Genomic DNA, 15,064 nt, shown 5'->3' with positions numbered 1-15,064 from the left:
ACAGCGAACGGCTGGTACCAATCAGGTGCAAGCCTGGGGACTTCCTCGAGAGTGAGAGTGGTGTCGACGGACGCCTCCACCTCGGGATGGGGAGCGCTGCTCGAGGGCAGACCGTTATGTGGCCTGTGGTCAGAACGAGAAAAGCTCCGACATATCAACTGTCTGGAAATGCTGGCAGTGGAAAACGTGCTGATGCGTTTTCGTCCCCATATCAAGGACCATCACGTCTTAGTCCGTTCGGACAACATGTCTGTGGTGTCCTACATAAATCGCCAGGGCGGTCTCAGATCCCGAGATCTGTACAGGTTGGCGGAATGCCTCCTGGTGTGGGCTCAGCACAACTTGCGCTCGCTGAAAGCAGCTCATGTGCCTGGGCTACAGAATCTGGGTCCAGACAGACTGTCCAGGAACAACATTCCCGCGGGCGAATGGTCTCTACACCCACAAACAGTCCAGCTGCTGTGGGAGAGATTTGGCAGAGCGGAAGTGGACCTCTTCGCGTCCAGCGAAAACGCTCACTGCCCCGCGTTCTTTTCCAAGAACGAAAGCGCGCTGTCCCAGAGGTGGCCGCGCTGCCCGCTCTATGCTTTTCCCCCCGTCTCCCTCCTTCCAGAGGTGATAGAACGGGTGAGGGAAACGAAATGCTCAGTGCTACTTGTAGCACCACTCTGGAGGAACCAACCTTGGCTTCCAGAGCTGATGCAGTTAGCAGACACTGCCCCATGGCCGGTGCCATTGAGAAGGGACCTTCTCTCGCAGGCCAGGGGCTCGATTTGGCACCCTCAACCGGAGTTGTGGTCCCTACACGTGTGGGCTCTCAAAGGTTACCCGCTGATCTTTCAGTAGGAGTGCTAAATACTATCACTCAGGCTAGAGCACCGTCGACTCGACGGCTCTATGCCTCAAAGTGGTCGGTATTCTCCAGCTGGTGTATAGCTCGGGGATGTTCACCCCTCGACTGTGAGGTGACGGAGGTTCTCTCCTTCCTTCAAGAGCTGTTGGATAAGGGCAGAGCCCCCTCCACGCTCAAAGTATATGTGGCGGCTATCGCAGCGTTCGCTGAAACAAAGCTCGGTCAGTCGATAGGAAGGAATGATTTGGTCATCCGCTTCCTCAGGGGAGCTAGGAGACTGAACCCTCCCAGACCCCCATCGGTCCCTGTTTGAGACCTCTCTACGGTTCTGGAGGCCATGAAAGGTTCCCCTTTCGAGCCCATCCAGACGATTAGCCTCAGACATCTGTCATTTAAGACAGTGTTCTTGCTGGCTCTTGCTTCAGTGAAGCGCATAGGTGACCTGCACGCGCTCTCTGTGAGCCCGTCGTGTTTGGAGTTTGGGACAGTCTTTGTGTGTGTGAGTGCGCGCGCGCGGGATGACGCAGATTCAAATTCGCCGCCATTACTTTTCCGCTGTTTACTTCCGCCCACAACGGTTAACGTTAGCTGATCAGTCGAGTTTGGGCAAGCGGGAGATTTGAATTCAGTCTACTCTCGTGAAGTGGATTGTGAGATCAACAGTGGTTCAAAGCTATCGTATTCGTCAAGAGCAGCCGTGAGCAGGAGCCCTGTTGTCAGTCAGTCCGTTTGGATTCTTCGGAAATAACGCTCTTTTCAGTGAGCCTTGTTCGTCACAGCGGACATCATGCCAACCGATCACCGGCTGAGGTAAGAGTCTCATTACTAAGTTACATGTGAACGATATTTTATATTACATTTGTGTTAAGTTTACAGTTTTCAAGCTAACGTTAACATTCTTAAATGATGTTCAGTTAACTGGCGAGAGCTGGAGGGCAAAACACTGAAAATGTAGCATGCGTCTTTACATTTTCCATCTGTTTTAAGAAAGATCAGTTTAACCCACATCTCAAAAGACCTAAAACAAGCTTTCGTAGACTTGCTATACATATCAAAGTCCGTTTAATTGTGTATAAAATCTGCGTTAATACCGAGCGGCAACCTCCCCGTCTCTCTTGAAACCAACACGGAAGTGAGTTAAACTGCAATTCATTGACTGGCCGCTTGAGGCTGGCTGCAGAAGTGAGTCAAATCTGTATCTCCCCCATGTTAAAATTACCAACTTTACAGCAGAAAAAAAGCATGTTTACAGTCTGGATCTCTATGTGGCTTTGGTCTATACAGCTAATTTTGCCCTTCATAACAACTGTGAGGGGGGTGAATTTTTTTATAACTCATCCGTTTAGTTGATTAATATTTAAAATTCTGCATAATTAAGGGTGTGTCCACTTTTGAGTGACAGGTGGATTCCCGCTGATGTCAATGCTAGCCGTTTGTCTGCTGTTAGCCGCGTCACTTCACCTCAGCAGATTTTAGTTTTTTTTTTAAAATCAATGCAAATTGTTTGTCCTTTGTCTTCAGAAAGATATGGTTATTTACTAACATTTCACATGGTTCATGCTTAACTCACATGCCATGATTAATATCAGGACACAATCATGCCTAACTTGCATGGTCCTCTAGCTTATTAAAGCAGCAATTAACTAACATTTTAATCAAATAAAAAGGTACTCACCTTTCTTATTCACTTAAATGATGTTAAATGATGTTTTCTTGATCAGTTAAACGTCCATTTTCGCGGTTGAAATCAAATGATGCGCTCTGTACGGAACACCATTTTATGCCTGTACAGAACATCGTTAACTCCTATCATCATCCGTACACAGGCGGAGGAGGTACTTTTTCCCACTTTTCTAAAAAACTATTGGTCCAAAAGACATCAATCAAACTGTGGACCAATCAATGGGTATTCCCCCAGAGAATGATAACACAAACATGCTAGTCATGCTCTCAGCAACGGCGGTGAAAGGTGAAAAGTGTACGGAACATGGTGAGTCTACGGTACCATGTTTTATTTTAATTTTTTTTGTGGTTAAACCATAGTTAATTTTCGTAAGGGTTAACGTTAACGTGGCTATCAAGACTGTTAAGAAAACGAATTCAGTAAATACTGTACTTGTTGATACAGGAAAGCACATGAGACTAGAATATGAACACAACATGATAAATTGCATATTCTGGCTGCATCTGCGTGTTAACACGTAGCTATAGAATGCATACATGTGCATATATTAGGCTTATAAAATAAAAGTTGATAGAATGTTTGTGTTCTGATGAAGAAATTAACTTCTACATTTTGGATGGCCTGGGGTCATCATAGTAGCCTTTTTCATAGGATACTTGTGATCATTGGTTATGAAAATTGCATTGATCCAGATGAACAGACAGTTACACCCCTAAGGTGTCTCATCTCAAAACTTAACTGTTAGCCTTTCCTGCTCAGCTTCCAGATCATAGTCAGTTGAGGTTTTGCATTGTCTCAGTGGAACATATTCTTACATGTGTAAATGTAATACTGAGTTGTTAAAAAAAATATATTTTTTGTGATTTCAGGTTGTAACGAATACGACTCTGGGTAAATATGAATTAGCTCAAGGATATGGGGAATCTTGGTAATATTAATATTTATGGCTCATGGTCATAATTCATAAGTCGCATGTACATTTATTTTATCAATTATCGAGATTACCTTGTTCTATAACTATCTGACCAACATTTAATTCGTCCAGCGAAATAAATGTAAAATCATTACAGTCAAGAAGAGGTATTCACGAACTTCAGAAGAGTTTCATGTCCTGGCCACGGACACCCAACTTTCTGAGTTTATAAATTAAAACTACTGAATGTAGTCTAATATCGAGCTTGTAGCTTAAATAAGATCTTTGATTTCATTGACTTCATAAAAAGTGGATTCTTCAAACACAGAGGCAGTGAAAAGTATTTATGAATTTTAATAAATGCAAAACTAGAGATTATATGAGCTACGAATATAAACGTACGTAAAAATGCAAACAATAAACAAACAACATATAACCAAACAATAACATAAGTGATCAGAATGAAATGAAATGAAAGAAAGAAAGCAAGAAAGAAATATAGAGAAGGGAAAAGCTAGTAATTATTACATACAGAAACCTAGGTTCACGAGACACCGGGAAACAGCTTTTATCAGACAATGTACTTGCGATTCTGTGCCCTTTCGGGTGAGGCTGATGCTGAGGGTGGCGTCCTGTTTTTGCTGGGTCTTCCGGTGCCGCGAAGTTCGAAAAGGCTCACTGAATGTAAAGTTACCGGAAAATCAGATTCATCTCCCTGGATGGGAGAGGTTTAAAGTCTTTGTTGCAAGGGACGCAGCTACGACTCGGACATGTGCTCGCTCGATAGAGAAGACTAAGGCCTTCTTCAGATGATCCTTGGAGAAGCGCTGCGCCGGGGAGTAGAGGAGGAGGTCAGGGATCGAAGAGAGAAGAGCGATCAGAGAGAAGAGAGGTCGAAGAAGGAAGAGGGAGTGATGAGGGGGTTTCTGCCTTTTAACAAACATCTGTTTACGCCTTCTCTTGGAATGACAGCGAATCAGATTGTCTTTTCTGAAGCGGGAAAATTCTCTTTGTGTGAAGAAGAAAACGCCTACTTTCACCATATGTCTTATGAGAGAAAGAATTCATATTTCTTCTTAAGATTGTACACCTGGAACAATACATCTTACTGTAATACTATGTGCGGGACTGGTTGAATTAAAACAGGGCGGTCAGACAGATACCAAGAATTACAGGTAGATATTGGACACACATAACATTATGTTCATATGCATCATTACACACAAATAAAGCTTGCTTAAACACACAATAAAATGGTCAGTATTTCCGTTATGGCATGTGAAGACACTTGAGACACAGGAATACATATCAAACATTTGAAGAGTTTTCTCTGAAATGTTCCATGTGTGTTAAGGTGTTGGAATGTTGGCTTGCAAAGGAGCTGGATGAGCTGCAGCTTTGGAGCCATAAAAGTTTATGACCAGGTTCGAGTTACAAGACACTATGGAGTGATTTCCTTTCAATGAATCTTTAGAATTCAAGATTTTACTCTTAGCAACCCACACCTCTATTACACGTGCATATAGGAATGTCCACACATTATGAAAAGAAAAGAAAAGATATTTCTCGTATTCTCAGTTATACACAAAAGGGTGTTTGTGTGTGTGTGTGGAATGTCATGAGGCTGTAAAGTCGGGGGAGACCCAGCCAAACTGGCGCTGGCAAATTGGTCCTTGTAGGGTAATTATTAACCAGTTAGGACAAAGGCGCTGTGTTTTGGCGTCACATGATTCCTTAATTTGAAAAGCAGATGCCATTGTCGCTACATAATCCCCCCTGTTGTTAGACGAAATCCGGGATGGACTTCGTCGAACAACAAATGGGCACAATGGACAGCAGGTGGATCATGTTGGTCAAATAGCAGGTGGTTGCTAGGCTGATGACTCAGCTCAAGTGAGGTTGAGGTGGTCGATGGTGTGGGACCACCCCTTTTCCAGGGTTCGTAGGAAATTACCAGACACGGCTTTGTGAGCTTGGCTGTGGATGCTCACGTCTCGTTGAGTCTGGTACAGGATGAAAGCCAAGACGAGTGTCAGGGCGTGGTCGGTGACCGTGGTGATGCCCATCACCGTGTTAGACTTTCTGAGTGTGAGTCCTGCCTTGGTGATCAGGAGTCGGGGGTGTTCTCTCTTAATGCGATGCCGGATGCCGGACCTGGTGATTTCCGATTGTGGCTGCTTTCTCGCGAACCACCACAGCATCCTGTTAGAGGCAAAAGAGAGAGAGAGAGAGGAAGGGAGGAACATTTTCAGCGAAGGTTGTCCTTGGTTGGTAGGACGGTCCCTTTTGCTTCGCTGAGGTTGGTATAGGAAAGGTCTGTTCATCAGAGGCCCGCATGACCTTTCTTTGTACACAGCGGAGGTGGCGTAAGCGGCTCTGAGGCGTGCAGTGTAGTTGGTAAAGTTTGTTTGTGCTGTGTAGTCACTGCAATCGTGATGGTGGTAGGTATGTGGCGCAGACATTGGTCTGGTTGCACAGCTGCAGGTCAGAGATGACCTTGAAGCAGCAGGTGTCAGTGTTCGTTTTCTGTGTCGGTGTCAGACGTGGCTGCACTGTCTTCATCTGTCGTGTAAGAAGACTCAGGCTCACCAGTGTTCTGGGGAGAGAGGTTGCAGGTTCGACGGTCTGGGCTTGGAGTTCTGGATGGCGGATGATGCTGGTTCCAGAATCTTTCTGAGCGTTCGGTCTGACGCTCTGGATGAGCACCGTCACAGTCGTGCTGCCACCTGCTGTCTGGCTCTGAGCAGTTCTCAGAGACGGAGTAAATTGTGTGTGTTTTGACAGTCTTTTCATCCATAGCCCTTTGCTTGGTGTAAGCCTTGTGGGCTAAGTCTCTGAGTTTTCGAGTAGACATGGTTCGTGGGCAGACGAGCACACCGAGATGTTTACTCACAGTGCTATGTAGATTTCGCAGAAACAAAGTTCTGAAGGTTACATCTTCTTCCATATGTGGGGTGTTGGTTGCTCCGAAGTACGCTTGTCGGAGTCGGCCATAGTAGGAGTGTGGGTGTTCAAGTCGGGCCTGTTTGACGTCAAAGGCTGTGATAAACCCTTGGTCTGATTCTGGATCAGAGAATTCACGGATCAAAGCTTGTCGCAGTTGCTTGTAATCTGCTTTGACCGCCTCTGGTTGGCGATCCAGGAAGCTACGCACTTCTCTATTTGCGGTGATTCGTAACAAGTACAACTTGTCCCAAGCTGTCACATTAGCGACAGTTTGCAGGTGAAAATCAATGTCTTGAAGGTACGCATGAACACTGCAGTCTCCTGCAGAAACTGGATCGAACATAGGAATGTTTCGAGCTAGCTTGTCAAGTTCTCGGGGAGGAGAGCTGTTGCTGGGGGCCCAATCCGTCTGGAAAGGATTCTGACCCTTTACAGCTACGCCCCCTTCAGCTTTTGGTGTTTGGCTGACCGGGAGAAACTCTGTGATGTGTGTTTCTCCGTTCCAGACACTCTGCAATCTGTAAGCATGTTTTAGTTCTGCATGAACAGTGTCAAGTTCATCTTGGAGCTCGTGTCTCTGCTGAGTGAGCTGATGGATTTTAGTCTCTGCTCTCTCAAGGAGAGCTTCAGCCCGTTGGAGCCGTTCGTTGAGTTCCTTCCGGGTGAGTTCCTCCGACTGTTGTCTTTGGTCTGTGTGCCGATGAAGATCGTCTAGGGCATTTTGAAGTCTTTCAACTTCCTGTTGTAGCGTTGTATCCGTCTCGTCCTCTTCCTCGGTCAGGGAGAGTAGCTGGTCTAGACGGCTCTGTGTGTGTGCTCGGTCCTCCAGGGCCTCTGTGGCCTGGAGCTGTAGTGCGGCTGTCTTTTGCTGCAGGTCGGCGTTGCTCCTTTCGCTGTCCCGGGCCCTGGCGACGAGTTTGAGTGCGAGGTTTCCGAAGATTTTGGACAGCTGCTCGTGGCTGTATGTCTGGGCTGGATCATGGGACTCGAACTGGCTCAGGTCTGTGTCCCGTTGCTCTTGGCGCGAGCGATGTGGGTCCTGGGGCAGCACGGTCTTTGTTATGTCCCTCAGCCATGCCTCAAGGTCGTCCCAGCGGACTGCAGGACAGGGTGAGCTCGACATCTCGGCTTACTGTTGGCGAGAGAAGCACAGCACACACAAAAAGAGACAAAATGCAAGTTTGTTTTAGGGTCAAATGAGCTATACTCATACGGGCTAGGCCGTTTATGAGAATTTCGGGCTAACTGATGCCGACAGTTAGCGGAGCCAATTTCGTGGGTATGGCTAAACCCACAATAGAGATTTTGACAGGCGGTAGCCTGGGGGTCGTCTAATGACGCCGGCTTTGATCGTTACTCTATTCGCTTTCCTGGGGTCTCTCTTAGGTTCTGTCTGTAAGTGAAATGAGAGAAACAAATCACAACAGAAATGGAGAGAAATTAAAATAAAACAAAGTTGAAGGTAGGGAAGATCAAAAGGGGAACACAACACAAGGAAGTGAATTGGTCTGCAATGAAATGTCACAAACAATAACACGGGGAGTGTTATAAAATAAAAATAAAGAGGCCTAAGCCTAAACACTGACTGAGTCCTGCCAATAGATACACAATAAGGGATTAAGATGTTAGACTTAATGTAAATTAAGGCTTTCTGGTGTCATCAAATTGAGTAAATATGTATGCAGGAGTCCGAGGCGAAGGCTTTACTAAAATAGTGATACAAAAAAAAAATTATTATGATAACTGATGGTGATTTATCAGAATAAACTACCCCACCCCCCCCCCTTTTGGAGAAAAGAGGGAAGAGGAAAAAAATTATCAATGAAATAAAATGTGAGTAACAACACAGGCTTGAGACGCAGGCAGAGGGATAGGCCTCGGCAGTGGGTTTGTGCCACAAAGGTGAGGGGCGTGTTTCCTCTGAGTGGTCCACCTGGTTGAGTAGACACAATTTGAATTAAAATGCAAACTTGTTTGAATTAAAATTCAAACAAGCATGCAAGGAGAGGTCCAAAATAATTATAATAAGGAAGGAAAGAAAATTAGAATGATAACAGGGGAGTATCAATACTAAAAATAATCAAAACTGAAATTCAGAATGACTTCCCATAATCCTTACAATAACACTGAAGCTATTAGTATTGATTATAAAATAATCAAACGAGAAGGGTAGCAATGTTGAGACACTTCAATGAGACTTGGGGGTGAAACAGATATTGATGAGTCGACCCACGATGGCCACACGGTGGCGTGCTTCTTCCTGGGTGGACTTATCAATGAACTGAGTGAATCAAATCTAAGTTTTTAATTCGAAAAGTTTTCTTTTTTTTTCGAACTTAACTTAAAGTGTGACAGTCAAAAATAGCAAAGAGAATTGTCTAACTCCAAATAATATCAGCATAAGCTAAGCTTTGAATGCAGTTAAGTATTTGAGAGAGAAAATGAATGCAGAGAGAAAAAGAAATTGATAGCAGGTATTATCTTAGAACGCCACGAGATGGCGTAGTTGCGCTCGCGCAGGCTGACGTCAGTGGGAGGCGACGCTCACGCAGGATGACGTCGGTGGGGGCGCGTAATTTGAGCACTGCCACACCTCTAGAGGCTGCCCTCTAGGGTCGGTGACGTGATTCAGCAGTTAAGACAGCAGATTTTTTATCTGTGGAATCGCGAGTATTTTGCGCTCTGTTGCATGCGGAAAATGAGCGAGTTTTACAGCACGTGACTACGGGGATTACACATTATGCATTACACATTGAGACGGTTTTAGAATAAGAACAGGGATTATCATCTTTTCTTAATTCATAAAACTGGTCTCCAATTACACATTATATATTATACACATGAGACGGTTTAAAGAAGAAGAACAGGGATTATCATCTGTTTTCTTAATTCATAAAACTGGTCTCCAATTACACATTACATATGGTTTACAATAGAAACAGGTATTAAAACTTCTTGTTTTAATCACTAGAAACTGTGAGCACGACAGGCATCAAAACATCTATTTACTTAAGCTGTGAGCACGACAGGCATCAGAACAGCTGTGAGCAGGAACTATACCATCTGCTCATCTCCCATAAGCAATAATCAAAATAGCACTTTATGATAATGCGTAGGTTTACGAAATTGGATCGCGAGGCCAATTTCTGACCAGGAGCTTATAGTTAACGTATTGTATATAATAAGGCCTATTACGACTGAAACAACTGAGTCACTGCTCAGGTCAGATTTACGTCTTCGTCCTAAAAGAGATCCTTTCGTCTTCATTTAGTCGGTTTAAATCGTATTACATGAACTAACTGTAAAGAGTTTTGCTTCGTCTTTACAGAGACACAATGTAATGTCATGAACTGCAGTTTTAGCAGAGCTGAGCTGGCTTTGTGCCTGCCTTCAGCTGGGTGAGTTCGCCTTAGCGACTTACCTCACAATTCAAAACGCGCGTGTAACGTTACAATTATTAATACCAATAATACACATTCACTGAAACTGAATTTGTTCCACCACCATATGAAGTTTGAAACTGCCTAAAATAACTCCACCAAACATGTAACGAATACGACTCTGGGTAAATATGAATTAGCTCAAGGATATGGGGAATCTTGGTAATATTAATATTTATGGCTCATGGTCATAATTCATAAGTCGCATGTACATTTATTTTATCAATTATCGAGATTACCTTGTTCTATAACTATCTGACCAACATTTAATTCGTCCAGCGAAATAAATGTAAAATCATTACAGTCAAGAAGAGGTATTCACGAACTTCAGAAGAGTTTCATGTCCTGGCCACGGACACCCAACTTTCTGAGTTTATAAATTAAAACTACTGAATGTAGTCTAATATCGAGCTTGTAGCTTAAATAAGATCTTTGATTTCATTGACTTCATAAAAAGTGGATTCTTCAAACACAGAGGCAGTGAAAAGTATTTATGAATTTTAATAAATGCAAAACTAGAGATTATATGAGCTACGAATATAAACGTACGTAAAAATGCAAACAATAAACAAACAACATATAACCAAACAATAACATAAGTGATCAGAATGAAATGAAATGAAAGAAAGAAAGCAAGAAAGAAATATAGAGAAGGGAAAAGCTAGTAATTATTACATACAGAAACCTAGGTTCACGAGACACCGGGAAACAGCTTTTATCAGACAATGTACTTGCGATTCTGTGCCCTTTCGGGTGAGGCTGATGCTGAGGGTGGCGTCCTGTTTTTGCTGGGTCTTCCGGTGCCGCGAAGTTCGAAAAGGCTCACTGAATGTAAAGTTACCGGAAAATCAGATTCATCTCCCTGGATGGGAGAGGTTTAAAGTCTTTGTTGCAAGGGACGCAGCTACGACTCGGACATGTGCTCGCTCGATAGAGAAGACTAAGGCCTTCTTCAGATGATCCTTGGAGAAGCGCTGCGCCGGGGAGTAGAGGAGGAGGTCAGGGATCGAAGAGAGAAGAGCGATCAGAGAGAAGAGAGGTCGAAGAAGGAAGAGGGAGTGATGAGGGGGTTTCTGCCTTTTAACAAACATCTGTTTACGCCTTCTCTTGGAATGACAGCGAATCAGATTGTCTTTTCTGAAGCGGGAAAATTCTCTTTGTGTGAAGAAGAAAACGCCTACTTTCACCATATGTCTTATGAGAGAAAGAATTCATATTTCTTCTTAAGATTGTACACCTGGAACAATACATCTTACTGTAATACTATGTGCGGGACTGGTTGAATTAAAACAGGGCGGTCAGACAGATACCAAGAATTACAGGTAGATATTGGACACACATAACATTATGTTCATATGCATCATTACACACAAATAAAGCTTGCTTAAACACACAATAAAATGGTCAGTATTTCCGTTATGGCATGTGAAGACACTTGAGACACAGGAATACATATCAAACATTTGAAGAGTTTTCTCTGAAATGTTCCATGTGTGTTAAGGTGTTGGAATGTTGGCTTGCAAAGGAGCTGGATGAGCTGCAGCTTTGGAGCCATAAAAGTTTATGACCAGGTTCGAGTTACAAGACACTATGGAGTGATTTCCTTTCAATGAATCTTTAGAATTCAAGATTTTACTCTTAGCAACCCACACCTCTATTACACGTGCATATAGGAATGTCCACACATTATGAAAAGAAAAGAAAAGATATTTCTCGTATTCTCAGTTATACACAAAAGGGTGTTTGTGTGTGTGTGTGGAATGTCATGAGGCTGTAAAGTCGGGGGAGACCCAGCCAAACTGGCGCTGGCAAATTGGTCCTTGTAGGGTAATTATTAACCAGTTAGGACAAAGGCGCTGTGTTTTGGCGTCACATGATTCCTTAATTTGAAAAGCAGATGCCATTGTCGCTACAAGGTCAAGTGGAAAGCAGAAGGATCATGGCAAACAAGGTATGGGAAGAAGTCATTTAAAATATTGTAATAGCCGAGTCTTCTGATGCCATATGATTGCACTAAAAGTGGCAGAAAATTTAATTTGTTTTATACTGTATTTTCCCATGTGAATATTCATTTGATCCTTGTGAGGCCACTGTAGCTGCACAAGGTTTGGTTTTACTGCAGTAAGACCACGATTGTGTTAGATATCATTTCACCCATCTATGGATTTTTTTTTTTTTTTTTGTAGTGTAACTAGGCTCTGTCATTTAGAAACATGACTTTTCCTACCACTTAATGACACACATCTCTACCTTTCATTCCAGCCAGAGGATCTGACGGTTGCTGCTCGCATCTCAGCCTACCTGATGGATTCTTGCTGGATGAATGACCTTCACCTTCAACTCAACCTTGCCAAGACAGAACTGCTTATGGTTTCAGCCAAACCATCCTTGCTGTGTGATCCTGCCATCAGAAAGATCCGGCCCTTCCTATCGGAGCCACACAACTCCTTGTCTAAGCTCTTGTTCTATCCAGACTGGACTATTGTAATGCTCTCCTGGCAGCTCTTCCAGCATCAGTCAAACCTCTGCAACTGATCCAGATGCTGCAGCAAGACCTAAACTCACTGCTTCAGATCTGTGTGTCTCCAGAAGCTTGTGTTCTGCAAGTGAACGGTGCCTTGTGGTGCCATCATCCCAAAGAGACACAAAATCACTTTCACTGACCTTTCCCTGGACTGTTCCCTGCTGGTGGGATGACCTGCCCAACTCAACACATTTTCAAGAAACTGCTAAAGATCCATCTTTTCATAAACGCTTGACCCAATAATACTAAATCTTTGTTTTAATAAAAAAAAAAGAAAAAGATTGTGCACTGTGCTACACTAACTGGGACTTGTCACTGCACTTGTTGCTTCTATTGTTCTCTTAATTTAAAGTCACTTTGGATAAAATGTAATTGTAAATGTGTAAAATAAGTTATTAGAGTATAAAGGTATACAGCAATTGTCTTTTAATGTGGATATTTTTACATGTTCTAAATTATATACTAAGCTTGTATTTCCTATCATTCACGTATCTTGATGTTCAGTGTTTGTTTAATGAGTACTGCAAATGTGCAGGTATTCTGTACTTGTACGTTTAGTTTTAATTTAACAGAAATTGACTGTACATTTGCTATTATTAAGTACTTAATTAGAGATTGGTCAAAGTTGTGAAACTGGATCTGCAAAAATTAAAACTGTAAATATACAAACTTTGTGTTTGAATTTATGTACTTATTGCATTTTTATACATAACTTCATAGTTATTTTACACAGAAAAACTATATATTAAAAGATAATTACTGTAGATAGACAGAGCATTATTATAAAATAACTTTATAAAACCCTAAATTTACAGTTTAACCTTAAAGTTAAATGTGCTTTTTATGTAATTTGACATAATGTATAAGTTTTTCCACGGTATAATAAGCCATTATCAACAGTAATGTACTGTAATTTAATTAATTTTGACCGTAAAGTCAATTCTGTATTTTTACGGTTTTTGCCTGTAATTTTGTGAAATGGTTATTTGCTGTAATTTAACAGAATCCGTCTGGAAACTTTGCTGCCAGAGATTTACGGTTTTTTTTTTTTATGGGATTTTTTTTTTTTACAGTGTATGCATAATATGTATAATTATTTAATTATAGGAGTCAATGTTTTAATCATGAAGACCAAAAATTTCATAATGTTGCGTTGCTGTTGTTTTTGTCAAATACTTAATTTAAGTATTTTATTATTATTATTAAGTGTTTCAGATACTTATAGTTGCATTGTTATTTTAATAATAATAATAATTATTATTATCATGTATTTATGCATAATCATTTTCATAACAACTTACAGGTTCTAGTAAATGTGTGTGTTTGTCTTCAGACAGGATGAGGCAGCTGAAAGGTATTATGGGAAGGCAGCTGATTTAAGACCTGGGGCCGGTTGCACAAACTTATTAGACTTACAAGGTAGTTATCTCATTATTTTCTTCGAGATTGGACTTTTTATTTATTTATTTTTTATCAGTTACATAAAAAATGTTATTTGGTCGAACTTGAATCCGAAAAGTAAGACTGATTAGCAGTGATTAATTGCTTTTGGTCAGACTAGTTCTTAAGACACAGTCTTAACTTAGCAGCTCCTGATGTAAGTACCTTCTAAGGCCATAATCTTTTTCATACATAAATTGCAAAGTTCAGATTTTCCGAAGCACTGTCTTTTTTCATATTTATTCCCTCTGCTATTTTAGAATGTAAAATGTAATTCTTAATTATTATAAAAAATATATATTAAAAATATATATATATATATATATATATATATTCTATAACAGTTTAAACATTAAGGAAATTAGCTAAAGAAATTGCCTATCACAGTCTCAGAAGTGAAAGGCGTGTAAACTTCTATAGCAGTGCATGAGAGACTACATTAAATATATATTTTTTGTGTTTCCATTTGCTCAAATAGCAAAAGAAAAAAACGCCACAACAGAGTTTTCACAACTTTCAAAAAGAGTAAAAAAAAGAGAGATTGATAATTGCAGTCAGAAGAGAGAAAGATGTCAACTTTACTGTCACAGCCGCTGTAGAAACACCCCCAGAGCAGCGTTAAGTAGTTTTTTTTTTTTTTTTTGTAATATAATACAAACTAAGTGGTAAATGTACATGCATTTAAAAAAGATGAGAATTATCTTGAGAAAGTGATGAGATGTTTCACAAAAATACATTTTAAGGAGAATGTCTTTTCTGCCTCTTTTAAAAAAAAAATGCTATTTGACAATAATATTTAATTTAAATAGTTGAGTTTATTACATGTTAATATCATGCTAACATATGCATACACTAATATCACAGTTATCAGTGCTTTTATCTCTTCTCTGCAGGTGTTGGGCTTTGATGCTGTAAATAACTGGAGAGTTTCCTGTATCCTGTAAGCCGTGTGTGTGTGTGTGTGTGTGTGTGTTTCTGCATCCCCTCAGTCTTGATGGGTGGGGAGGAGGAGTTCATAAGCACTGACAGTTATATATATATATGGAGAAAATCATAAAAGCCTGATCTGATTTGTCACTGAAGTTGTTTGATGATTTCCTCTGTTCTGTCTAATAAGGTAACAGCGAGTGTGATTGGAGGGTTTTGAACCTCTTTCTCTCTCATTAAGGGGGCTGAGAGAGGACGCCTGTACTTCTGTATCATCAGTGCGGAGAAGCTTGTACTGGATGTTGAATTAATCAAGCAGAGAGAGATGGAGAGATGC

This window comes from Rutilus rutilus, assembly GCF_951802725.1.
Source record: "Rutilus rutilus genome assembly, chromosome: 4".
Classification (NCBI taxonomy): Eukaryota; Metazoa; Chordata; class Actinopteri; order Cypriniformes; family Leuciscidae; genus Rutilus; species Rutilus rutilus.
The sequence above is the reverse complement of the archived record's forward strand: the minus strand, read 5'-3'. Positions refer to the sequence as shown.